This window comes from Manis pentadactyla, unplaced genomic scaffold, assembly GCF_030020395.1.
Source record: "Manis pentadactyla isolate mManPen7 unplaced genomic scaffold, mManPen7.hap1 scaffold_266, whole genome shotgun sequence".
Lineage (NCBI taxonomy): Eukaryota > Metazoa > Chordata > Mammalia > Pholidota > Manidae > Manis > Manis pentadactyla.
The window spans coordinates 38,640-65,768 of record NW_026644665.1 but is presented as its reverse complement, the minus strand read 5'-3'; the positions used below and the strand labels follow the sequence as shown (position 1 = coordinate 65,768).

Below are 27,129 nucleotides of genomic sequence, written 5' to 3'. Positions count from 1 at the left end.
GCATGTCTTTGGGTTTGAGGCGAGTCTCTTTTAAGCAGCATATAGATGGGTCTTGCTTTTTTATCCATTCTATTACTCTGTGTCTTTTGATTGGTGCTTTCAGTCCATTTACATTTAGGGTGAAGATATGTACTTATTGCCATTGCGGCTTCAAGTTTGTGGTTACCAAAGTTTCATGGTTAGTTTCTGTACTATCTTACTGTCTAACTAAACTCGCTTATTAAGCTATTATAAACACTGTTTGATGATTCTTTATTTCTCTCCTTCTCATTCCTCCTCCTCCATTCTTCATATGTTGGGTGTTTTGTTCTGTGCTCTTTTTTAGGAGTGTTTCCATCTAGAGCAGTCCCTCTTAAATACCCCGTAGAGGTGGTTTGTGGGAGGCAAATTCCCTCAACTTTTGCTTGTCTGGAAATTGTTTAATCCCTCCTTCATATTTAAATGATAATCATGCTGGTTACAGTTTCCTTATTTCAAGGCCCTTTTGTTTCATTGTATTAAATATAACATGCCATTCTCTTCTGGCCTCTAAGGTTTCTGTTGAGAAGTCTGATGATAGCCTGATGGATTTTCCTTTGTAGGTGACCTTTTTGCTCTCTCTGGCTGCCTTTAATACTCTGTCCTTGTCCTTGATCTTTGCCATTTTAATTATTATGTGTCTTGGTGTTGTCCTCCTTGGGTCCCTTCTGTTGGAAGTTCTGTGTACTTCCATAGTCTGAGCAACTATTTCCTCCCCCAGTTTGGGGAATTTTTCAGCAATTATTTCTTCAAAGACACGTTCTATCCCTTTTTCTCTCTCTTTTTCTTCTGGTAGCCCTATAATGCAGGTATTGTTTCTTTTGGATTGGTCACACAGTTTTCTTAATATTGTTTCATTTCTGGAGATCCTTTTATCGCTCTATGCATCAGCTTCTACGCGTTCCTGTTCTCTGGTTTCTATTCCGTTAATGGCCTCTTGCATCCCGTGCATTCTGCTTTTAAGTGCTTCCAGAGATTGTTTTATTTCTGTAGTCTCCCTCTGTACTTGCTCCCTTAGCTCTTGCATATTTCTCTGCAGATCCATCAGCTTGTTTATGATTTTTATTTTGAATTCCTTCTCACGGAGACTAGTTAGGTCTATCTCCGCAGGTCCTTTCTCAGGGGTTGTGTGGACTATTTTGGACTGGACTAAATTCTTCTGTCTTTTCATGGTGATAGCGGTGGCTGTAGGCAGGTAGCAGTTATGTCAGCTGGGAGAAGAAAGTCCTTTCCTGCTTGCTGGACGCCTTTCTCTTCTCCGCTGCCTGTGTCGGTTACCCACACTCCTGGAGCAGCCACCGGGTTAATCCCCTAAGCTGCTGTGGACAGGGTCTCCATCAGAGCAGCTTAGAGCCATGCGGGGAGTGGCAGGCATGCCGGGTGCGCTCCCCCTACAAAAGCGGCACCCCTGCCTGGCAGCTGTGTGCTGGCAGCAGCCTTTGGGTCTGGCCCGGGCGGTGTGTGTCAGACTGGGATTCTGGGTGGCTGCTGGGGGCACGGCTGCTCCTGGGCCACTCCGCCGCCGGCTCCCACAGGCCACTCCTGGGCCTCTCTGGTGCCACTGCTGGTGCACGCAGGCCGCACTCAAGCCCCTCTGCCGCTGCCGCAGGTGCACACGGGCCTCTCCTGTGCCCCTCTGGCACCGCCGCTGTTGGCACACATGGGCTGCTCCCGGGCTGCTTGGTCACCGCCGCGGCGGGCTTGCGTGGGCCGCTCCCGGTCCCCTCTGATGCTGCCACTCCTGGTCTCCCACTACTGGGCCGGTGTGTTGGGGTCCGTGCCAGTTGGGGAAATGACTGGCGGGTTGCTTATTGCTATGAGGGGCTTCAGAGGTATGCTGCTGCCCAGGGGGTTAGGGCGCCTAAATTTCCCCAGGATTCCCAGCTGCTGGCTAAGTGTGCTGGGACGACTTAGTCCACTTGTGGGGTCCCTGTCTCTTTAAGACTTGCAAAAAGCACTCGCTTTTCTTTTGTCTCAGGGGTACCGGTTCCGGGGACGTGCCCGTAGGTTTTGCTTTTCTGTTTCTCTAGTATCCAACACCCCGTGCACTGTGTGTCTGCGCTCCAGGTGCGGATTTCTAGAGCTGCTGGTTTAGCAGTCCTGGGCTTTCACTCCCTCCCCGTTCTGACTCCTTTCTTCACGCCCGATTCTGGGTTAGGGGGGCATTTGGGTCCTGCTGGCCGCAGCTTGTATCTTACCCCCTTCGTGTGATGTTGAGTTCTCGCAGATGTAGATGTAGCCTGGCTGTTGTACTGTATCCACTGGTGTCTCTTTTCGGAATAGTTGTATTTATTGTATTTTCATAAGTATATTTGTTTTTGGGAGGAGATTTCCACTGAACTACTCACGCCACCATCTTGACTCTGCCCTCCAGAGCTAAGCTATTTTTATCTCTCTAAGAGCAACCTGAAGTCCCAGGTCTGCACTGTCCAATATTCTAGAGTAGAGGTCTGCAAATGTGTTTTGAAAAGGGCCAGGTAGTAACTACTTTAGGCTTTGTGGGCTATACATTCTGCCACTGCTACTCAATTCTCCTATTGTAGCACAAAAGCAGCCATTCCTAAACAAATGGGCACTCTGTTTTAGACAATGTGTCTAAGAAAGTAAAATTTGAATGTCGTGTAATTTTCACATCACAAAGTGTTATCCTTCATGTGACTTTTTGTCAAACTTTGAAAAATGTAAGAAACATCTTTAGTTCACAGGCCATACTAAAACAGGCAGAAGACCACATGGCACCCCAGGGCCGCAGGTGACCGAGCCTTCTAATGTTTCATGATAGGAATATTCTGGAATCACCAACCCCCAGAGGGAGGAGCTCTCAGATTTGCTCTGTGAATTCAGAGTAAAAACCTAATATTGGGCCTTTGTAAATGTCTAGAGCTGACTAGGTTAGTCCAAATTACCCTGTGCAAAAGAGGTTCGCAGAAGTGTGAAGCATAAACACAGACTGACTTCTTCTATTTTACCTCACCAAGGCGTGGCACCTCCCTGTTTCATGAGTGACTGCAAAGCATTAAAAAATAAGGAGTCCATTTCCTAACCTAAACTCATCCTTCCTTCACTCTGATGCCCATATCATCAGAATCCTTGGGGCCATATTCCACCGGGCAGTTTGCAGGGGTTATTGTAATTTAATAGAATTGACCACTTCCTTTCCCTTGAAACTTACTCTCTCTGTCCCCTCTCTAAGATTTTTTAAATATTTTCATCAGTTCTTTTGTCCAATTTTTCTCCATTTCTTTTAGCTTTTCCTCTTCCTCTGTTTATCCCATAAATATTTTTTATTCTTTAGGATTCTATCTTGAGCCAGCATTTTTTTTCTTACTCATGGTTTCAAATACTGTTTTATGCTGATTGTCCCAGCCCCAGATTTCCAGTTTGAATTTCCATGCTGATCTCTGGACTCTATATTCAGTTCCCTCCTAGATAATGTATTTGGATGTTCTATTGGCATCTCAATTGAATATGTCCAAAACTTAAGTGACCCTCTTCCTTTCTGATCTTCTGCCCACTATGAATTCCCTACCTTAGACGGCAGCGGTACCAATCCAATTTCCCATGTTTCCAATAGTACAGGATCTCCTCAGCCAAGGCTGCTCTGGTGAGAAAGGCAAACCTCACTTACAGAGGTGAACTCTCTGGCCCTTCCCCCTTCCTAGAGATGATTGGATTTGGACAGAAGTTTAACCCACTCTAGATCAATCAGATTATCTCCTCGGATTATCTTCAGCAATTCCCAATGCTTGGCCTAGGGCTCGTGCAGCAATAGGCTTGGAAAAGAGTAGAAAGTTGGTCTACAGAGAGTGAAGTTGTACACAAAGAAAGGCAGGGAGAGTAGAAGAAATGGCCTTGGACAGAGGAAACTTGACTCTGGCCTCCCAACTCCCTGCCTGCCTGTGCCTCGCCTGAAAGCTGCCTGTGTCCTTGGATCCCCACCCTCTGCATATAAAGTAGTTTGCCTCTAAACTTTTGTAATTAATTCCTGTATTAAATTCCTTTGATTATCCAATGTGAGTTTTGTGTTCTTGGCTGCACCCTGACAAATATAAACACCTTTGCAAAATAGCACATCAAGGTTGACATCACTAAAGGTGTGCCTATGTTTCACTGTATGAATGTTCTATGAATGTTCTAACATTTATTTAATCATTTGGCTATTGATGAACATTTAACTTGTTTCCAAGTTTTTTGCTAACACAGTTGGTGCTGTAATGAACGTATCTGTATATATATGTATTTCTATAGGACAAAGTAAAATTGCTAGGAGTAATATTGCTAGATGAAAAAAGGGGGTATGTATATTAAAAATAGAATTGATATTGCCAGATTTCCCCCCAGATGTGTTCCAATCTATACTTTCAACAACTGTGTGCATTAAGAGTGCCTGTTACCCTATCCACTGGGCAACTCTTGGCCAATAACATAGTGAAAAATGTTTTCTTGCTTTCATTTGCATCACTTTACATTCTGAATGAGATTAGCTATCCTTTCATATCCCTACTGGCCACTTGCATTTCTTTTTCTGTGAACTGCCTTGTAACTGGTTTTATTTTTTGGTTTATATCATGATCTTTATCTAAAACAATAATAAAAAGCAATATCAATCAAGACTGCATATCAGCCCATTCTGTGACTACACCATAATTACTCTTGTATTACTGAATGTTTAGGTTGTTTCCAATCTTTTCCTTAACACAGATTCTTAGAAGAGCCGTTATTGGGACAGAAGGGTATGTGTGTGCGTGTGTGTGTGTAAGGTTTTTGAGAAGCATCGCCAGGTTGCCCCATGAAAAGTTCACTCCAGTTGGCACTTGTACCAGCAGATTATGAGGATGCCTGTTTCCCGATACAAAGATATTCAGCCCACAGATACCTTCTGGGGTCTGTATCCTGAACTACATGTAAGATGATTCCCCTGACTTGCTTCCCTATTAGTTTCCAGAATTGCAGGCTTGTGGCAGCTCAGTCTCCAGCATGAGCAGATTCCTTTGACCATCATTGTGAAGTTAAAAATATAGACTAGCTCTTTTTCCATATGTTCTCTTTATTCCACAGCTATCTATTGAGAATCTGTTCTGTGTCAAGAGGCTTTTTCTTGCCCTGGAGATCTCCCGTGAAAACGGTGAGAGCCACAGTTATATCAAACGAGAAATACCATATACTTAGAAATGGCTTGAGTTTTGGAGAAAGCCCAATTATAGACTGTGTGAACTTGGGCAGGTTGCTTAATTTTTCTGAGTCTCAGTTTTCTCTCGCATTCAATTGAGATTACAAAACTGATGTTGGAGGACCTGACGCCCCAGCACATGGAGGTGTTAACATAGGGATTAAAAGTGTAGACTATCTAGTCTGACTAATATGGTTTGAATCATGTTTGCACTGCTTACTGGCTTTATGACCACAGACAAATTATTTAACCTTCCTGTACCTTACTTCCCTCATGGGTAAAGTGGACATGATTATACTTACCTCACAGTGTTATTGAGTAGATCAAATTAGACGATAAATGTAAGGTATTTAGCATAGTACCTACTAAGTGTTCGATTAATATTAGCTGTTTTACTTAAAGAATTTTATTATATAATTTGCATGTCTCCTTGTACTGCACTTTGGTTTATTATGCTGTGCAGCTACTGTGTGGAAAGAACTGCAGGTGAGGTAGAAATAGCAAAAGGACTAGAGCTGGAAGTGGGGCTTGAAGATGTGACTGACTTGCTGACTCTCATGGTAAAAATTGAAGGATGAGGAGTTGCTTCTTATGGATGAGCAGAGAAAGTGGTTTTTTGACATGGAAACTACTCCTGGTAAAGATTCTGTGACAATTGTTGAAATAACAAGAAACAATTTAGAATATTCCATAAATTTAGTTGATGAAGCAGAGGCAGAGTTTGAGAGGATTAACTCTAATTTTGAAAGAAGTTCTACTGTGGGTGAAATGCTATCAAATAGCACCTTGTGCTGCAGAGGAGTCGTTCATGAAAGGGAGAGTCAATCAGCGTCACAAACCTCATTGCTGCTGTCTTATTTTAAGAACTTAATCCAGCTGTCTTAGCCTTCAGCAGGCACCACCCTGATCAGTCAGCCATCATCAATCAGCCAGGAAAAAGAGGATGACTCCCTGAAAGCTCAGATAATGGTGAGCATTTTTTTAGCAATAAAGTATTTTTAAATCACTTAATTAACATTAATAATTAAATAAAAGATTTAACTTCTTTTAGACATGATACCATGTCTAAGAGTGTACTTAATAGCACACATAATAGACTACAGGGTAGTGTAGACGTAACTTTTCTATGAACAGAGAAATGAAAGAATTCATTTGACTCACTTCATTGTGGTGGGTGGCCTGGAACCAAATCCACATCCCCGAGGTCTGCCTGTATGGTTATGGGCTGAACTACAAAGCGCATATGTTGACGTCCTAACCCCCAATACCTCAGAATGGAAGTGTATTCAGAAATAAGGTCTTTAAAGGTGGAATTAATTTAAAATGAGGTAATTAGGGTGAACCCTAATCCAGTATGTCTGGTGTCCCCATGCAAAGAGGACATCTGGACACAGACTTGTACAGGGGTAGGACGCCGTAGAGATGAAGGAGGAAGGTGACCACCTAGAGGCCAGTGAGGGGACTGGAACAGACCTTTCCCTCCCAGCCCTCAGAGGGAGCCCACCCAGCTGCCGCCTTGGCCTCAGACATCCAGCCTCCAGAGCTTGGCACTTTGGTACAGCATCCCTAGCGAACTGATACACACCCCATAGACGTCACCCATTTTAGTGTACAATTGAATGACTTTCCGTAAACTAACAGAGTTGTATTATTTTAATATTAGAATATTTTCATCACTCCTAAAAGAAAGCAGCCAGTTTACAGTCACTCCCCATTCTCATCTTTAGGTCCAAGCAACCACTAATTTTCACTCTGTCTCTATAGATTTGCCTTTTCTGGGCATTTCAGTTAAATCATCTCCAATGAATAGGATAATTTATATATTAAGAGTCAGCCCATTCTATATCCTGATTGTCTATTTGTTAAAACTTCTTATATTGAGTCCAAATCTACTGTCCTGTAACATACACAGTAACATATTTCTATTTTTAATATAAGTAAGTCAAAAACTATTTTATGTACCACAGAGTAGTTGAAAAGGGATTGAAATACTCAGCCAAAACCACCATTGTAATCATAAATTGAGAAATTATCACTTTGTTTTTAGCAATTGGTAAGGAAAAGGATTGACAAAAGAGACTATAAGGATTGCATATCAACTATATTTCAATTAAAAAATAGAGAGAGATTATGAGGGAGAATGCTTTTTTGAGTCGCAGGAGGATAAACAGCCCAGGAAAGATCTCCATAGACTTGCTAATGAGAAACGTTTCTCCGTGGTGAGACCTGAACCGACAAGCCATTCCTCAGAGCTGCTCAGGCACATCTGAAAACTAAGCGGGACATTAGGTCAAGACCACATGGGTGGGGCCACACCCAGATAGCGGAGCATCCTTACTGCCAAAGACAGTGTTGACGCTGTGCAATGATAGGGCTTTGGGCAAAGTCCCTTTGTTGAAAAGCTCCATTTAGATGTAATCTATATAGGGCATTATGTCAAACTTGCAAATGAAGAATTCCTTGCTTTTCTCACCTAGAAGAGTTGGCCTCCTGGTTAACCTTACCAACCTAATAGTAATGATAAATTGAAACTATGTACTATGTACATATGCAGGCATCTGTAAACATTTCTTCAAAAATCTTTATTAAGCACCTGGTGAGTGCCAGGTACTGTTCTCAGCACTTGAAAGTATATCAGTGAGTAAATAAAGGTCTCTGCACTATGGTGCTCGCATTCTAGAAGAGAAAGTCAGAAAATAAACATTAAACATAGTAATAATAAGTAAGTTGACTGAAGTATTGAGTTGGGAGTGTTAAGTTTAAATGAGAGCAAGGCAAGGAATTTGGGAGTGCTGGGGGTGAGCACGGATGAGGCTGCAATTTTATATTTTTACTTTTTTCAAAAGCAATTTAGTGAAATATAGTTGACACATACAAAGCTGTACATATTTACTGTATAAACTTGATGAGTTTGGCGATCCGTAAACATCCTTGAAATCATCACCACTCTCTATGCCATAAACATCACCTCTCAAAGTTTTCTTCTGCTCTCTTTATTTATTTAGTTATTTTTCTCATGAGGTTGCATTTTTATTTTTTTATTTTTTTTATTTTTGATTAAGGTGTTATTGATATACACTCTTATGAAGGTTTCACATGAATAAGCAATGTGGTTACTACATTTACCCATATTGTCAAGTCCCCCCATACCCCAATGCAGTCACTGTCCATCAGTGCAGCAAGATGCCACAGATTCACTATTTGCCTCTTCTGTGCTTCACTGTTTTCCCCATGACCCTCCACACCATGTGTACTAAACATAATACTCCTCAATCCCCTTCTCCCTCCCTCCCCACCTACCCTCCCACACCCCTTTGGTAACTGCTAGTCCCTTCTTGGAGTTTCTGAGTCTGCTGCTATTTTGTTCCTTCAGTTTTGCTTCGTTGTTATATACCACAAAGGAGGGAAATCATTTGGCATTTGTCTTTCTCTGCTTAGCTTATTTCACTGAGCATAATGTCCTCCAGCTCCATCCATGTTGTTGCAAATGGTAGGATTTGTTTCTTTCTAATGGCGGAATAATATTCCATTTTGTATATGTACCACGTCTTCTTTAGCCATTCATCTACTGATGGACACTTAGGTTGCTTCCATATCTTGGCTATTGTAAAAAGTGCTCCAGTAAACATAGGGGTGCATATGTCTTTTGAATCTGAGAAGTTGTATTCTATGGGTAAATTCCAAGGAGTGGGCTTCCTGGATCAAATGGTATTTCTAGATTTTTAGTTTTTTGAGAAACTTCCATATTGCTTTCCACAATGGTTGAACTAGCTTACATTCCCACCAGCAGTGTAGAAGGGTTCCCCTTTCTCCACATCCTCTGCCAGCATTTGTTGTTCTTAGTCTTTTCGATGCTGGCCATCCTTACTAGTGTGAGGTGATATCTCATTGTGGTTTTAATTTGCATTTCCCTGATGATTAGCGATATGGAGCATCTTTTCATGTGCCTGTTGGCCATCTGAATTTCTCCTTTGGAGAAGTGTCTGTTCAGCTGCTCTGCCCATTTTTTAATAGGCTTATTTGCTTTTTGTTTGTTGAGATGCATGAGCTCTTTATAGAATTTGGATGTCAACCCCTTATTGGATATGTCATTTATTAATATTCTCCCATACTGTATGATGTCTCTTTGTTCTACTGATAGTGTCCTTTCCTGCACAGAAACTTTTTAGTTTGATATAGTTCCACTTCTTCATTTTTGCTTTTGTTTCCATTGCCCGGGGAGATATGTTCATGAAGAAGTTGCTCATGTTTATGTCCAAGAGATTTTTGCCTATAATTTTTCTAAGTTTTATGTTTTCATGATTTACATTCAGTTCTGTGATCCATTTTGAGTTTACTTTTGTGTATGGGGTTAGACAATAATCCAGTTTCATTCTCTTACATGTAGCTACCCAGATTTGCCAACACCAGCAGTTGAAGAGGCTGTCATTTTCCTATTGTATGTCCATGTCTCCTTTATCATATATTAATTGACCATATATGCTTGGGTTTATATCTGGGCTCTCTATTATGTTCCTGTGGGTCTATGGGTCTGTTCTTGTGCCAGTACCAAATTGTCTTGATTACTGTGGCTTTGTAGTAGAGCTTGAAGTCAGGGAGCATAAGTCCCCCTGCTTTATTCTTCCTTCTCAGGATTGATTTGGCTATTCGGGATCTTTTGTGGTTCCATATGATTTTTAGAACCATTTGCTCTAGTTCATTGAAGAATGCTGTTGGTATTTTGATAGGGATTGCATTGAATCTGTAGATTGGTTTAGGCAGGATGGCCATTTTGACAGTATTAATTCTTCCTAGCCAGGAGCACGGGATGAATTTCCACTTATTAGTGTCCTCTTTAATTTCTCAGAAGGGTGTCTTGTCGTTTTCAGGGTATAGGTCTTTCACTTCCTTAGTTACGTTTATTCTAGGTATTTTATTCTTTTTGATGCAATTGTGAATGGAATTGTTCTCCTGATTTCTCTTTCTGCTAGTTCACCATTACTGCATAGGAATGCAACAGATTTTGGTGTATTAATTTTGTATCCTGCAACTTTGCTGAATTCAGATATTAGATCTAGTAATTTTGGAGTGGACCTTTTTTTGTGTTTTTAAAAGATAAGATGACACAAATGATTTTTGTAATTTCTCTTTATCCCCCAAGGCAATGATTCTCCTGGCTAAAACAGGGACTGGTCATTGATCCTTGGTACATTAGAATGCCTGAATTGAATAATAAGTATATGTTTAACTTTTTCCAGAGCTGCCAAACTGTTTTCCAAAGTGGTTATACCATTTTACATTCCCACCAGCACTTATCCTTGGCTCATGATATGGTCAGTTGATTGTTGACCATATGGTTGGCTTACAGCTTACTATAAATTCTTCTTAAAAGACATTTTAGGAATTTTACCTTTTAACCTTTGAGCCTCAAGATGGAGGTTTAACTTAAAATGTAGTCCCTCTTCATGTTTCCTATGCTGGCTCACTTTCAGGTATGTTCCATTGTTTCAAGGATGTATATGTATGTCAAAACTTGTCAACTTGTCAACTTGTACACTGTAAATAGGTGAAGCTTATTTCATGCATATTATACCTCAAAAAAACTGTTTTAATGAAACACTAAGATACCACTTCCTACTCACCAGATAGGCTACCATGAAAAGTTTTGGTAATACCTAGAGTGTGGAGAAATGAGAACTTTCGTCATTGTTTGGGGTAGCCTAAATATGCATGAGTATTTTGGAAAACTGACAGGATTTATGAAAGGTAAACAAACCTATCTCATGACTGAACAATTCCACTTCTGGGATGATACTCAAGAGAAGCAAATGCATATGTCTACCAAACACATGTGCAAGACTGTTCATAGTAACTTCATGTTTACAAACAAATGAAAAACAATCCATCAGTATTAGAATGGATAAGTTGTGGTATATTTATACAAAAGAATACAACACAGAAAAAAAATGAATTACTGTTACAGAGTGGTAACACATGATGAATCTCAAAGACGTCAGGTGGAATGAGATGAGCCACACATGAAGAAAACATGCTCTCTGGTTCCATTTTTATGAGGCTCAGAATAGGAAAAACTAATGGTAAATCAGATCCAAATAGTAGCTACCTTTGGAGAACTGTCGATTGGAAGGAGGCTAAGTGAACCTTCTGGGTTGCTGGATATATTCTCTACGTTGGTCCCCTTGTTGATTACATAGAAACATGTAAGAATTCCTTCAGCTGTACACTTAAAATTTGCAAACTTTACTAAATGTAAGTTATACAGCAATGAAAATTCAAACAGCAGCAGCATAAATGGCCACTCAGATGTCATGATTTACAAAGGGAGAAGTTGCTAAGGAGAAAAAAGGATGTGTAGAATATAATTCCAAGAAACAAGGCAGTGGAGGCTTCACTCACCAAGGATTTCTGATTATAAATATGTAGTTGTTCCTGCAGTTATAGGGGTCAAAGGCAGGCTGCCCCAAGATGCACCATTTTGGCAGGCAGATTATGTCAGACCTGAAAACAATCAAGTCCCAAAAGACTCAGAAAGAAATTGTGTCCTTCCTCTTAACAGTCTAAAAAGAGTTTACACAGAGGGCCTGCTCCATGAATAGCACTCTCTCCATAGATACCTACATTGTAATATGAACTATGAGTGGTAGACAAGGAGGAATTTAGCAAAGTCTATCTGTTAAAATTCCTTCCTGTATGCAGTTGTGACCCCACAAACATTTATTTGCCAAACATTTACTCCTGTGAATTGCTGTGAATTGCTTCCCTTTCCCTTTGAAGTCCCAGAGCCCTGCTCCCTTTCCTTAGTTCAAGATGACAGATACATATCATTCATTATTCCTGGCTGATTTTGGAATCTCATGTCTGCGTGGATTCCCCATAGGTACGGAGATCTGATTTTCTCCCGTTAAGCCACCTCATGTCAATTTGATTCTTAGACCAGGTAGAGGGCAGAGAAAAAGTTTTCCTCTCCAACACTGTATCTCAGGAATTTTAATTGGCTCTGACTTCTCCCTCCCCTAATCCTGGTTGTCTATATTTATCAGGAGATATAATAGAATTATTTTTGAAAATTGGAGTTCCTATTTATTGTTGTAAATGTTAGGGGAATCAAACTGTGGTATGAATGTTTCACTTTTCTAAGTTAGGAACTTACAGTTCCAGCCCAGGCCCTTTTTTCTGAGCTGAAGAATCCCAGGATCCAGCCACCTACCAAGCATATCCACTTGAGATCTCAAACACAGCACACTCAGAACTGGACTCATCATCTCCCATGCACCCTCTCATCCTCCAAGTTTATCCACCATCCTGCATCCCCATCACTGACCCACCAGAAACTCAAAAATCAAGCTAGTTTTTTTTTCCTTCTACCTTATATTTCCCCACCCAAGAAATCAAAAAATTCTGTTGATTCTGATCCCTCATATCTCTTACCTGACCCCTCCTCGCTATACCTCCTGCCTTATTTTATCTTGGCCTTTCACTGTTTCTCATCTGTTGTAACAGCAACCCCTCAAAGAATGATTTGCAGTCCACAGTCCTGCTAAGAGACCATGAATTAATCAAAAATGAGAGATTTCATTTTCATGGACTAATGGTGCACAATTCCATGTATTTGTATATACACCAAAGGATTAATTATTAATAACTACCTAAGTGAGTTACTAAGTATTACTGAAACTTTGTATTGGTAAACTAAAATTAGCACAGTAATAGGATTTACTGATTACTCTAAACTGTATTCTACAAAGCCCACCTGATTACAATGTTATGGTACATAAATAGGTGGAATTACCTAATTTTCAGAGAGGATCCCTTGTTATTAGTGTCATGGTTTTCAGTTCCTGCCTTTTTGATTTTTAATCCTAATTCCCCATAAACGTAAATTTATCCTACTGAACTTCAGGTTTATAGCTAATACTTGAAGGCGTATGTGCATTTTGATTCAAATAGTGATCATTCACAGCCCTAACGCTGAAGTAGATATACATATAATCCCACCAAACTTTGGTTTTAAAAAGACAATGTCTCTATTTACTGTTAAAAGAACATATGGGATGTGAACAGTGCCCAGGAATGGGTTGTTTTAATTTGTCTGATTTTTCTCAAACTATTCAAATTCAGTTAGATAATAACCATCATATCATTGATAAGTTTTCACAAATGCCTAGGGTGCCTAACTGGTTTTCTTGGTTTCACTGGAGATGGCTGGTAATTACAGGTATGCTTTGGTTATGTAACTATACTCCTATTATGTTAATGTGTGTGCGCAATTTAAGTAGTAGCTTAAAATATATACATGCTGAAGTTACTCTACAAGAAGATATGTCAAAGAAATAATCAATCTTCCCATGTTTTCTCCCGCCTGCTACTTCTATAGCTTTTCTTCTTCCTTCCTAATTACAACGAATTCTTAAATAGAATTCGTGCCTCATATCAAATTTACCGAGTATCATAACTCCTCCAAGTGGTAAAGATACCTCAAGACAAATGCTGGGCATAGAAGCCACAGGGCATAAATATGCAAAGAAATAAAAAGCTAACCATTTCAAACAATAAGGCTTCTCTCTCACTTACCAACTTAACATTTCCCTGTATGGCCCCGGAAGATGACTGGTTAGCCAGAGACGGGTAAGATTCCTCAAGGGAGGAACAACCTAAGACAGGCACAGTCGCAGGGGGGTCATCAGGTGAGAAATTGGGGATCAACAGAGGTGAGGCTTAGAACCTCACCCCCCCTGTTCTGAGAGAAATCTTCTGCATATGTGGATGTTTTATTGCCCTTGTCTAGCTTGGATTAACACATAGCCTACAGGCACACACCTGATCATCTACATTTGCTCTCTTACAACACTAAACTATGTTTTCTACCTTTATGTTGTATCTACCTACCACTTCAGCATCTTATTAAAAATAATAAAGAGAGAAATGTGGTATCCACATATAAATCAAGTATAAAAATCAAATGTGTATTCATATTTGAACTGACTGTTTATAGTTCATAATGCATGAGCAAAACCAAAAGTTTCTGTGATGACTGCCCTTGTACTGTTCACCATGTAACTTATTCACTATGTAAGAATTTGTTCTCCATGTAAGAACTTGTTCGTTATGCTTCAGAAGATTGGAGACTGACGAAAATTAGGCTGGGGGTGGATTAATGATTGTGCATTGAGCATTGACTCCCCTATACAGAATTTTATTGTTGTTAACAACCATTTGATCAATAAATATGAGAGATGCCCTAACAACAACAACCAAGAAAAAGTACACACTTCCAATTGTAAAATAAACAAGCAACCGGGATGTAATGTATAGCATAAGGAATATAGTCAAAATATTGTAACAATTTGGTATGGTGATAGCTGGTACTTAGAATTATCATGTATATAAATGTTGAATCACTGTGTTGTACACCTGAAACTAATGTAATGTAATACTGTGTGTCAACTACCCTTCAATAAAAAATAATTATCTAAAAAAAAAAAAAAAAAAAAAAAGACAATGTCTCATCCTCAGTACTTTTTCCTTAGGACTGATTACTTCTCACTCAGAAAGTAGTAGTATGGTATGTAAGTTGTAGGATCATTTCTTCTCTCTGCAAAGTGGACGTTTGAAGATCACCATCTTTACTATTACCTTGCCTTTAATTCCTGCCTTTCTTCTCCAAACGCACACACACTATCACTTTAGTCTATAACTACCAAACAGTAATCGTTTTTACAGAAAAAAAAAATTCTCCTGCTCAGAATATTTCAGTTTTTACATTGCTTTCAGCAATGATTATTAACGGATTTTAGGTACTTTTCAATTTAAGAATAAGTGGATAATAAACAAAATTTTTGGTTTAATTTGACAAAAACATACATATACAATTCACATGTAATTTTGTATAATTGTGGAGATTTTGCAACACCAATGAAGCCCAGCCATATTCTAGGGATTCCCTCAGCCAGTCAACATAGTTTAAAAATGGAATCTCTGAATAGAACGAAATATCTTTTGCCTACCTTACCAAACTCCTCATTTTCACTCCCTACTTCCAAAGGAATTTCCAGAACTTACTGTTATCTCTTATTCCTCCTTTTCATAAAAAAAAAAAAATCTTTTAATTTTAGAATAGTTTGGGATTTATGTAAAAATTGCAACAATGGTACAGTTTCTATATACTTCATGTTCCCCTACTATTAAGTTCTTACATCAGTGTGATATATTTGTTACAATTAATGAGCCAATATTGATTTGTTATTGCTAACTAAAGTTCATACTTCATTCAGATATCCTTAGTTTTTACCCTATGCTGTTTTCCTGCTCCAGGACGCTATGCAGGGTCCTATACTGCCTTTAGTTGTTGTGTCTCTTTTGGCTCCTCTTGGATGAAAGAGTTTCTCAGGCTTTCCTTGTTTTTGATGACCTTGACAATTTTGAGTACTTAGTAGGTACGTTGTAGAATGATCCTTGATTGGAATGTGTCTGATGTGTCTCTTATGATTAGCTAGAGTTAAATGTTTGGGGGCGGAAGGCTGCAGAGGTAACGTACCGTTTTCGTCACATCATATCCAGGATACACACTATCAATATAATTTATCACTTGATATTAGCCCTAGTCCCCTGGATGAAGTAGCACTTGTCAGGCTTCTCCAGTGCAAAAGTATGATATTCCCCCTTTCCATTTCCTACAGTATTTCCTACTGTATTCTTAGGAAGAGAGTCACTATGCAAAACTGACACTTAGGAAATTAGGAGTTATATTCCACTACCTTGAGGGTAGAGTATCTACATAAATAACTTGAAATTCTTCCACATGGGAAATTTATCTATTCTCCCTTCCTTTTATTTTTAAATATGTTTGCCTCTATCAAATGCTTATATAACAAAACAATATCCAAATTAGAATGGCTTAACACACAATTTATTTCTTGTCCATACCACAATGTCTACCATAGCTCAGCAAGTGGTTCTGGTCCATGTAGTTACTCAGGCACCCTGGCTGACAGATGCTCCACCATTATGTAGCTACACCTTCTGACACATACCACTTCACCAGTTGCTAAGGCAGACAAAGAATGCTAGAGTGTTTTGCACTAGTAATTAAATGCTTAAGCTTTGAAGTGACACCTGTCATATCTACCCATATCTCATTGGCCAGAATTAGTTACATAGCTCTGCCTGACTATAAGGGAATAGGGAAGTATAATTCTACCTGTGCCTAGAAGAAAGAACCAGACATGGGTGAGCACTAGAAGTTTCTACCACATCTCGTACCTCAGTTGTCCACCAAACATCTTATTCTTCCTCCAATTCTCATTAGCTGAAATGCTGTGAAGGTTTCACTGTGTCTTCCTCACAGATGTCAAATCCCCTGCATGTTTCATCAGCCCTTTGTGAAGACCAACACTAAAGCAAATATTATATTGAATTGTAATTACTGGTCTGTATGTCCTATAGAGGAAACAATCATGCTTTTCCACCTTGGTATTCTCAGCATTGATACAGTGCCTATTCCATAGAAGATATTCAATCAACATTTATTATGTACTTAATTAATGAATGGACAAAGAACTCAGCTTTATAACTACACAGAACCTTCTTCCATAATACCATTACTCATAAATAATTTCTTGGCAATTGAAATAGAAAACTTTTTTCACTTGCTAACTTTAAATACAGTGCTGAGTCATGCCTTCAATTTTTTTAAACCTGCTTTCCCGTGAGGAATAAACATATGTTCTTATTTCTGATTTATTCCAGGGGCTTGAATTAACTCTATAAAAAAGTTATTCTCTTACTTTTCAAAATTCTGCGCTACCTTTTGTAGCCATATTCTAGTGTTTCAGACGAACATCCTTTCCATAGTTTGTGGTTGGTTTTAAGTTGCATGTTTGTTTTGCTTTGTTGAATCAGTGGTAATGTCAGAAACCTGTTTCAGCACATGTGGTCAAGAGAGGAGAAACACCTTAATAGTAGGTGGAAAGCATATTTTGCACAGTGGATTTACCACTTTTGTTGAGTATCTACATTGTACACTGAGAAGGCAGAGGAGAAGACTTACAGTGTAAGCCCTCAGAGCTCATGATGATGAATATAAGGACAATGTGATAGTAAACTACAATAAAGGACAATGATGTTATGGATGACATGTGACTGACAAATGTGTGGTATAAACACCAAGTCCTCTGAGTTCCAGACTGGCATGCTCTGGTTGCAGAATATGTTGGAGGAGAGAGAAACTGGAGGTAAGGAGACTACTTAGAAAGCCATGTCATGGTGCCATCATGAAATTCATGTCTAAACCATTTTTCACACACTGCAGTACACAGAGATGTTTAACTTGCAGTGTAATTGAATTTCTTACATAAGAAAGATATTTTAAATACAGTTCTTCTGTATTTAGGTTTATTTTATTCCTATTATTTTTCACAAATAGTAGTTTGTGTGTGAGTAAACTTTTGTATTTTAGAAGATAGTGTACTTATGATGAAACTTGATAATATTTTAAGTCCCTAGATGTTAAAATATCTATTAATTTTCTTAAAGCAGATTAGAGTTTACCATTCTATATTTTATAACTTCCCTAATTTACTAAGTTACTCTTTAATTGAAAATCATTTTAAATCAGCAGTCAAGGAAACTATTTTCCAAAACAAACATGTGAAACACTGACATCAGCCCCTGTCATTTTGGTGCGGTCGTTGAGAGACCCGGGTGTAAATGCACTGTGTTTGTGAGTTCAGCTTTTGTTTGACTGAGCTGGAAGTACCTGTTCCCATGCCAGCAACTGGCCGCCTGGCAGCAGGATTATACTGACCTGAGTGGGGGTGGGGGGTGAGAAGATGGAGGAGCTGCATCCCAAACCACTTAGAGTGATGCCCAAAAAGAGAATAACATTATATCCAAATAAATGTGTACATGCACATTATCGTTAATAAGGTACTTAGCATATTACCTTCTTTGCTTGTTAAGGGTGGCAATAAGATGTTCATTCATCCAGAAGGGGACAGAAATACACATATGTGATCTCATTTCCCTATTTGCAACAATTTCTTCTCCCCCAACATTTTGTGATGTTACCAGAGCTCATTTACAGACTGAATTCACTGATTTCTAGTTCAATCAAAAGAAATTTAGTGAATATGCAGTTGCATTTGCACAACAGGGCATACGGTACCTTAAACCCAAAGATCATACTTAACAAAGAAATGAAATCAGAATACTCTTCTGAAAGAGGAAGTCAAAATGGGAACATTTCCATCTCTTTGCAGACAAGACTACATTTTATCTCATTTGAAAAATCAGTTAGCTATTCCGTTATAGTTTCTCAATGTTGAATGCCCAATTATTGTGTAAATCAGGAAACAAGTTTTGTCCTTGACTGATATGGGAAGGAATATAATTTTTTATACTGTGAGAAGAGGAAGTGTGATCCAGCCAAAGGTCTAACTGCACTGGCCCTGAAGCTTGAAGATAGTAGAAATAATTGAGTATTCAGAGTATTCACAAAAAAATCAAAAGCCATCCAAAATTATTTTACTAGTTGCTCATACACCAAGCACATTGATTTGTAAAATAGCCTCTAATTGTTCAGTAGCAACTAAGAGGTGTCCGGCCAACCTCTTAGAGAAAACTCATACTTTAAACATAAGTATATAAAATGGATTTACACAACTAACAGGCTCTGAAGTCAGGTAAGAGGTAGGCAAAGAAGTTATAGCTTTAAGGGGTGAGAATTGGTTTTCAATAGAATTTCTTCTCTTTCCTTTTCAATTGTTACAAGGTAGTGTGGTAGACTGAAAAGACCATGGAACTGAGTCCAAATCCCTAATTGCTGTATTTCTCCAAGCATGTGACTTCACTTCTCTGGAACACATATTGTTTTCACTTGTAAAATGAAAATAAGACCTACCAATCAGACTTCTGGAATAATTATAGGTAATAGTTATTAAGTGACTAATACTTTATAAGCATTCGATAAACGGAAGCTGGTATTATTTACCTCTCCTTTTTCCTTTAGCCTCAAAGAGTCTGGGTAGAAACCAGCCTTGGTCATGCATACCTAAGTGTGTCTCGAACGCCCTCACTTCCTGCATAGCCACCATCATTGCCATCTGGCCTGCCTATCAGTCCTCTAGCTGCAGACGCCAAGTCCAGCGCTAGAGGGATTTAAAAAAAATACTTTGATCTTGTTACTCTCCAGTTTAATACTCATGGATAGCTTCCCTTTGCCTTTGGGGTGAAGCCTAAACCTCTGTCTTTGTGATTAAGAGCAGAGGTCTCGCCCTGCCTGCTCCAACATTCTCTTGGTCATGTTTCACCAGATACCTCTGCACTTCTCTTTGTGTCTGCCCAGCAGATTGGGGAAACAGGGGGCATGAAGGCAGAGAGGAGGGTAAGAGCATGGCAAATACCAGGCTGGTAAAATCTCTGTAGCTGGCCATTAAGTCCACAGAAGATCCCATTAGGCTAGTGCTGTGACTTAGGCTTGGTGATCGAGTGATGGGTTTCAAACACAGTGACTTGTGGCTCTATGACACAGCACAGGAATTCCAGATTCAGGTAACATAGTATTGGCAGTATAGTAGAAATAATTCCTCTGGTGCATGTTAAATAGTACTATTTCCTCTGAGTGTGACCCAGTCACCTGGCTCCAAATACAACAGCAAGACTATGAGGTAAATTAAATGTGGAAGTGAAATGATTTCTGGAGTTTGGATGGTATCCAGAGAACTGGGAAAGAAATTACCTTGCTTGCTTGATCTATTTTGCAAAAAACAGGAGCTTGAATCATGTGGATATGGAGAGCTAAAAGATCAGAAAGTAATCCCTAAGCTTTGGGGGAAAATACACTGGTCTGGATTAAGCAAACTGAAATCATTTCCAGAAGGGTGAAGAAAATGCCACCTTTGGATTGGGGTCAAGCCCTGTTTCTGCGGCAGGAAATGTTCCCACAAAAAGTCACTAGGACCCATACTGGACTTGCAGGGAGCAGCTGTCTGGGGTGCTGGTCCTGTTTGATACACAGCTAGATGAAGGGCAGCTCCCATAGTTGAGTGAGAAATTATTCACCTTAACCTTCTAGCATATGGGCTCCCCGAACAGCCAGAAGATGCACCCCTCTGGCCCCAATACCTCCCACAAGCTCCCCCTCCCTGCATGTTCTCTGAGGAGCCACGCCCCATGGCAGTGATGAGCCTGGGTTCTGGGCATCTCTGAGCCAAGCCCACAGGGACATCATAAGCTGAGTAATGAGGTCTCCCTGGGTCCTTAAGGGCTGCAAGGAACTGGCCCTGCTTCATGGGCAAGAGGCTATTTATGCACTGTGACAACACCGATGCTGATGACTCCCATTAATGCAGTTTTGATTTACCACATTCTGAGGCTGTGTTTTTTTCATACAGTTTTTCATGTCCCTCATGTACTAACACAAATGGATTTTAATTATTTATTATTAATAGAGAAAACAAAATTGCAGGAACAAAACAATAACAAAATAGTGGTGGCATGAATTATAGTGAAATAAGGCCATAAAGATAGAGAGATCTGTCCCAATGGTCTAAGTCAAGGAAAAGCACAAACTTCGGCTTACCCCCAGGGTAAGCCTGAATCATGGAACCCAAGAGCCATTTTCAGGAAAACAGTTTAATTTCTAGGGCTCTGAGGCACCGTCTCATTTTCCACTCTCCAATCACATTCGAATTAGAGCAGGCAAGTCTAGATGACGCAGTGTCCTGGGTGTAAGTATGTGATTCCATAAATGGGTGCAAGGAACATCACTTTGCTTTACTTTTCTAAGCCAAGCACAATTTGCCACTAAGCCCCACTTCCCCAGTAATGGGGCAATGATAGTCTTTTTTTTAACTCCTTTAGCTGATACCCTGCCCAGGAGCTTCCAAGCATCTCAAGACATTATGACGCTCAGAAAACTTGAGGAAGACTTCAGAACTCCCGCCTGTCCCGGCTGTGACTGAGATGTTCAGCCACTGCTTATTGCCCGAGCTGATGAGGCTCATTTAAAGGCAGGACGCTCCTTTTCTGAGCTTCACTGATTCCCAAGGCTGGGTCATTAGTGGTCAATTTCCCCGGCAGCTACATGCCATGCAACACACCTGCCACTGCTCTGGGTCCTACGTGGGAATGGGATGCAGGGCCCTGCCATTCAAGTGTGCTACTGTTATGGAAAAAACTGGAGAACCTGGGGTGGATCACTGACAGAAGAACCAAGCGGCACTCAGAGGCCTTAGAGGGTTGAGGTTTTATTGTACACTGGCGGGCTCAGAGAGGAGTAATCTCCCAAGGACTGAGCCATGAGCCCAGGCAAGGGGAGCAGTTTATATTATTTTGATATGTGGCATTTCGGGGTGCACAAGGCAAAAGAGGAGCCCAGAGGAGGGGAGGAGGAAGCTGGGAGTGCTCTGCTGACTTTGCCAACCGGAGGAAAATAGCGTTTTGCTGACCTCGACGGTCATGCTGAATATTTTCCTTATCGCTACCACTGTCATCTTAGGTATGGCCAGATTTGCCTCCCCCATCAATACTCATATTCTCAGGGGAATCTCCTCCCATTTTCCTCCAGTAATGAACTTATAAAATTTTGCAGTTAGGGACCACGAAAATGAGAAACCGAGTCAAAATGTCATTTTAAGCAGAGGGCTTAGACTTTCTCTGGAGACTAAGGACCAAGTTGGCACTCCCTGTGCTTTATTGTGTTACAGCAAGCAGAAAGACAAGCATCTATTAATGATTATAGGATGTATTTTTTTCATCGAGCCAAACAACTGCAATCTAAATATGTGTTTTTTAAGTCCCTCTTATTGAGACAGGGACTGTGGGTGTAGTCAGAGTAGGGTGAGGGCCTCCAGTAAAAGCTGGGTAGGATACTTACAGTCAGAGCAATGTAACAATGGGCAAAGAAGTCCCTACTGAAACTCTGTGTTACGCATTATACAAAGTCAAGATCACACTAATTCTCTAGGGTAAAAAAGATACCAGACTTAGGAATATAGACAACTTCAGTGAGATCAGTTAAATGTCAAAAGGCCAGGAGCAACTTGGCCTGGAATGTTTGAGTGTTTCACAAGTGAAGGTATCACAGCATAACCTGTGACTTACTGTAAACAGCCCTAGCAAACAGACAACAACCCAGCCCACCTTGAGGGTAACACAAGTGGTACAAGTCCACACCCTAAGCCTTTTTTTTCACGTTCCCAAAAATCCTCAGTTGCCTATAAAACCCCTAGACAACGCACCATCACGGGCTCTCTTGTCCCCTCCTGGCATGAGTCAGCAGCTCTGTCCTCTCACTGTATCTCTCAATAAAAGCCTCTTCCTGGCTCCCCTATCTTGGGTGTTTGCTAAGTTCATTCTTCGACTCAGCAAACAAGAACCCCGACATCATTATGTTGAGTCAAGTCATCCGGTTAGGTGAGTTTCACAGCCTGTTCCTTAAGCTTCAGAAGGATCACGAGAACTGTTTGCAGTTCTTGTCGCACACTGCTCATGACTCACAACAGATTCCAAGGTGCAACACATATTATTCTTTTATGTTAGATTAGTTTCAGCTACAAATCAAGCTTCAACAGAAAACATATTGTTCTTTCTCTTAGATTAGTTTCGGCTGTAGATGAAGCTTAAGCAGGAACTAAATTACAGCTAGGTTAACTGCTGGGGTATCTACAACTAAACAAACAACACAAAAGTCTGGATAGGATGTAGTGTTCCATGGGTTTGGCAACTTGTGTTTTATTCCAAGAAATAAAATGCCAAACTTGTGAGAGTCGTTTTTAGTCGTTTTAAAATATTAACTATGCAATAAAAATGATCCTGCAGAAACAGCACTGTACTGAGGTATTCTCTGTAGTTACTTTTTATATAATTTATTTGCCATTTTAATGCAGGTCATAAAGCTCAGTGAAAATTAATATTTTAATTGAAATTTGAGAGACCACTGATCTGGGTACAGATGAGCTGTACTGGAGAAAGATGATTATAAAAGTTAAATGACAATATCTCAGCATATCACTGAGTTCATGTATGCAGAGGAATATTGAAGATTTCAAAAGAGTTACACTTATTTTAGTGATTCTGCATTGTTATAAAGGAGTTAGGAATATTGTTTACATGAAGCTTATTTGTAATAACACATTAATTTGTAAATAATAAATTTATAATAGTAACAAAAAATTAGAGCAGGAATCAGGCTGAATAGCATGGTATCATGCTATATACCTATTAAAATGGCAGGCACTGTGTCATGTTCTTTTGTGAAAAGTGTGTATTAAATAAGTTTAAGGAGAAAGATGGAGACATAGTGAATCCACACAAAGCAATTTGATGAAAATGAATGTTAGTCCAGGATTAAAGCTCATTTTTCCTTGTGTAAAATGTTCATTTTTTTCCTTAACAGTTTTTCAGATTCATAATATAATAGGAAAAAGTTCTTGTTTTGGATACAGTACTGATACCAGGGTTTTTGTTCACAGAGCCAAAGAGTGAACTTTGCAAACCCTCAAGGTAGGAGAGCAAGGTAGAGGCTTTTATTTAGAGATAAGTGAAAGGACAGAGCTCTTGGCTCCTGCCAGGAGGGGACAAGAGAGTCCATGGTTGGCTTGTTGTGTTGGGGTTTTACAGTCAGTTGAGGATTTTCAAGAACAGGGGTAAAGGGCTATGGGTTGCAAACTTGTAAGACCGCCTGCCCTGCCACCAAGGTGGGCTAGGTTGTTGTCTGTTTGCTTGGGTTGTTTATAGTTGAGATTGCTTACCAAAGTAGTCTTTTGCCTAGGTTGCAGATTACTTGATTATGATTAGAGAAGGGAAAATAGCACCTAGTTACAATTAACATAAACTGGACCTTTTAGCAGGCTAAGGTAAATTTTACATTGTCATGATGTAATTGATACAATAAAGTGACGACTTATGCTGCGATACTTTTCTTTATCTGCAGAACACTCAAACATTCCAGGCCAAGTTGCTCCTGGTCTTTTGAGCTTTAACTGATTTCACTGAAGAATGTCTGTATTCCTAGTGATGTATGCAAATCTTTACCCTAGAGAATGAATGTGACTCTGACTTTGCATAATGCTTAACACAGAGTTTTGATAGGGACTTCTTTGCATATTGTTACATTGTTCTGACTGTAATTATCTTGCATTGCCTTTTTTTTCAGAGGCTTTCACCCTATTCTGACTGCACCCATGGTCCCTGTCTCATTTTCCCCTCTACAGATGGAGGCCCCAGCTGCTGCTAGGTAAAGGGGGCAACAACTGCTCTGGCTGCTTCATGCTGAGAAGGGGCACAGTTAGGGATGCAGCTAGGTCTCCATCACTGGTTAGTTGAGAGGGCTTCGGAAAATGGGCACTTCTATTACGATTCCATTTCTATTATTAATTGCAGTTTTATGGCTTCTAGGCAAGATAGAGCAAATTGTGTTATTAGGTTAAGTAGCAACATCTGGAGTTGGGTTCTCCATTCTGGAAGAACAAACTTGACAAGGAGATTAAAGAATGCATGGCTAAATATAAGCATTAAGAATAGTAAGATTCTAATTGAAATGATGGGAGAAAACAAACTTCTGGAGAATTATAGCCAGATATTTTGGAGAAACTAGAATTCTGGATTTAGTATATGTCCCAATGACTAGTATTAGGATTTAGTATACATAAGGCAGCATTACTGAAACAATACTTTCCTCTAAGTCACGTTCATTTTTATTATAAGTAACCAGATTAACAAAGTAATTAACACTTGGCTTGATCATTTGCATAAGTGCAGCAAGAACAGCAATTGATTATATAGGCCTTTTTAAATGTGCTTTGCTGCAACTTTTTTTTTTGGTATCATTAATCTACAATTACATGAGGAACATTATGTTTATTAGACCCCCCCCTTTACCAATTTCCCCCCCACAAACCCCATTACAGTCATTGTCCATCAACATAGTAACATGCTGTAGAATCACAACTTATCTTCTCTGTGTTGCCTTCCCCGTGCCTCCCACCACATTATACATACTAATCGTAGTGCAACCTTCCTTATCCCACCCCCTTATCCCTCCCTTGCCACCAATCCTCCCCAGTCTCTTTCCCTTTGGTAACTGTTAGTCCATTCTTGGGTTCTCTGATTCTGCTACTGTTTAGTTCCTTCAGTTTTTTCTTTGTTCTTATACTCCACATATGAGTGAAATCATTTGGTACTTGTCTTTCTCCGCCTGGCTTATTTCATTGAGTATAATACCCTCTAGATCCATCCATGTTGTTGCAAATGGTAGGATTTGTTTTCTTCTTATGGCTGAGTAATATTCCATTGTATATATGTACCACATCTTCTTTATCCATTCATCTACTGATGGACACTTAGGTTGCTTCCATTTCTTTGCTATTGTAAATAGTGCTGTAATAAACATAGGGGTGCATCTGTCTTTTCCAAACTGGGCTGCTATATTCTTAGGGTAAATTCCTAGAGTGGAATTCCTGGGTCAAATGGTATTTCTATTTTGAGCTTTTTGAGGAACCTCAATACTGCTTTCCACAATGATTGAAGTAATTTACATTCCCACCAGCAGTGTAGGAGGGTTCCCCTTTCTCCACAACTGCACCAACATTTGTTGTTGTTTGTGTTTTGTATATAGGTGATCCTTACTGGTATGAGGTGATATCTCACTGTGGTTTTAATTTGCATTTCTGTGATGACTAGCGATGTGGAGCATCTTGTCATGTGTCTGTTGGCCATCTGAATTTCTTCTTTGGAGAACTGTCTGTTCAGCTTCTCTGCCCATTTTTAATTGGATTGTTTGCTTTTTGTTTGTTGAGGTGCGTGAGCTCTTTATATATTTTGGATGTCAGCCCTTTATCGGATCTGTCATTTATGAATATATTCTCCCATACTGTAGGATGCCTTTTTGTTCTATTGATGGTGTCCTTTGCTGTACAGAAGCTTTTCAGCTTGACATAGTCCTACTTATTGATTTTTGCTTTTGTTTCCCTTGCCTAGGGAGATATGTTAATGAAGAAGTTGCTCATGTTTATGTCCAAGAGATTTTGCCTATGTTTTTTTTCCAAGAGTTTTATGGTTTCATGACTTACATTCAGGTCCTTGATCCATTTCAAATTTACTTTTGTGTATGGGGTTAGACAATGATCCAGTTTCATTGTCTTACATGTAGCTGTCCAAGTTTTGCCAACACCAGCTGTTGAAGAAGCTGTCATTTCCCCATTGTATGTCCATGGCTACTTTATTGTATATTAATTTACTATATATGTTTGGGTCAATGTCTGGAGTCTCTATTCTGTTACATTGGTCTGTGGGTCTGTTCTTGTGCCAGTACCAAATTGTCTTGATTACTGTGGCTTTGTAGTAGAGCTTGTAATTGGGGAGCGAGATCCCACCCACTTTATTCTTCTTTCTCAGGATTGCTTTGGCTATTCGGGGTCTTTGGTGGTTCCATATGAATTTTAGAACTATTTGTTCCAGTTCATTGAAGAATGCTGTTGGTAATTTGATAGGGATTGCATTGAATCTGTAGATTGCTTTGGGCAGGATGGCCATTTTGACAGTATTAATTCTTCCTAGCCAAGAGCTTCAGGTGAGTTTCCATTTGTTAGTGTCCTTTTTAATTTCTCTTAAGGGTGTCTTGTAGTTTTCACGGTATAGGTCTTTCACTTCCTTGGTTAGGTTTATTCCTAGGTATTTTATTATTTTTGATGCAATTGTGAATGGAATTGTTTTACTGATTTCTCTTTCTGTTAGTTCATTGTTAGTGTATAGGAAAGCCACAGTTTTCTGTGTATTAATTTTGTATCCCACAACTTTGCTTAAGTAGTTTTGGAATGGAGTGTTTAGGGTTTTTTTATGTACAATATCATGTCATCTTCAAATAGTGACAGTTTGACTTCTTCTTTACCAATCTGGATTCCTTGTATTTCTTTGTTTTGTCTACTTGCCGTGGCTAGGACCTC

General features: G+C 39.6%; 2 long non-coding RNA genes across 3 annotated transcripts in view; one reads left to right on the top strand and one right to left on the bottom strand.

Annotated features, from left to right (window-relative positions):
* The window catches only part of LOC130682332 (uncharacterized), a 109,852-nt gene extending 85,442 nt beyond the window's left edge, over window positions 1-24,410 (top strand). Inside the window, exon 4 of one of the 2 annotated variants that reach the window (XR_008995544.1) lies at window positions 24,342-24,410. This is a non-coding gene — a long non-coding RNA (uncharacterized LOC130682332). Of the gene's footprint in view, window positions 1-5,076; window positions 5,102-24,341 lie in introns of those variants that run through there. The other variant, XR_008995545.1, reaches the window with a different exon arrangement.
* Window positions 7,284-19,267, bottom strand: LOC130682333 (uncharacterized). The gene is made up of 4 exons (XR_008995552.1): window positions 19,176-19,267; window positions 16,448-16,579; window positions 11,585-11,686; window positions 7,284-7,461 (listed from the first exon to the last, which is right to left on the bottom strand). It is a non-coding gene; the product is annotated as an uncharacterized LOC130682333 (long non-coding RNA).
* Window positions 24,411-27,129: the final 2,719 nt, after the last annotated feature.